The sequence below is a fragment of the Elephantulus edwardii genome, unplaced genomic scaffold (assembly GCF_000299155.1).
Source record: "Elephantulus edwardii isolate Elephantulus edwardi_28Jun2011 unplaced genomic scaffold, EleEdw1.0 scaffold00070, whole genome shotgun sequence".
Lineage (NCBI taxonomy): Eukaryota > Metazoa > Chordata > Mammalia > Macroscelidea > Macroscelididae > Elephantulus > Elephantulus edwardii.
In genome coordinates, this window is record NW_006399820.1 from 3273837 (window position 1) to 3274399 (window position 563).

The 563-nt window shown below is 39.4% G+C and overlaps 1 protein-coding gene across 1 annotated transcript in view; it reads right to left on the reverse strand.

Moving 5' to 3' along the window:
- ALDH5A1 (aldehyde dehydrogenase 5 family, member A1) overlaps positions 1-563 on the reverse strand; it is an 81844-nt gene that overhangs the window by 73436 nt on the left and 7845 nt on the right. The window lies entirely within an intron of this gene.

A 563-nucleotide genomic window follows, 5' to 3' on the forward strand; every position in this document is an offset into this window, starting at 1 on the left:
AGATGGAGGGCTAGCAAGGGAGAGGAAAACTAAAACAAAACAAACAGATGGAGATGGTGACTTCAGCAAATAGGCTGTAATGTGTCAAAGACGATGAGAATGGCACAGGATAGGGCAGGGTTCAGGTTGGTTGTTCATAGGGTCTCTGTATCTTACTTGACTCTAAGAACAACCGGAGGTGTTTGATTGTTTATATTGCCCAGGGACCATTTATACTGGATTAGGTTTCACCTTAACACAATGTAACAACATCTTAATAACAGTGCCAAAGACCCCTTTTCCAAATAAGGTCAAATTTACAATTACAGAGTTAGGGCTTTTCTCTGGGGACAAATACCAATCCTATACTTAGAGAAGGAATGAGAAAAGAACATGACACATCATGAAAACTCTCAGAATAAAAAGCAGACCCTGCTTGCAGGGAAACCAATGGAGGCAACAAATCAGCCTCAGTGTGCAGAATATTTTCATCACCTTAAACACAAACTCATGCCCATTAAGCAGTTAACCTCTCTTCCTAATCCTCTATTTCTAGGAATTGATCTATTCTGGAATTTTTTTTT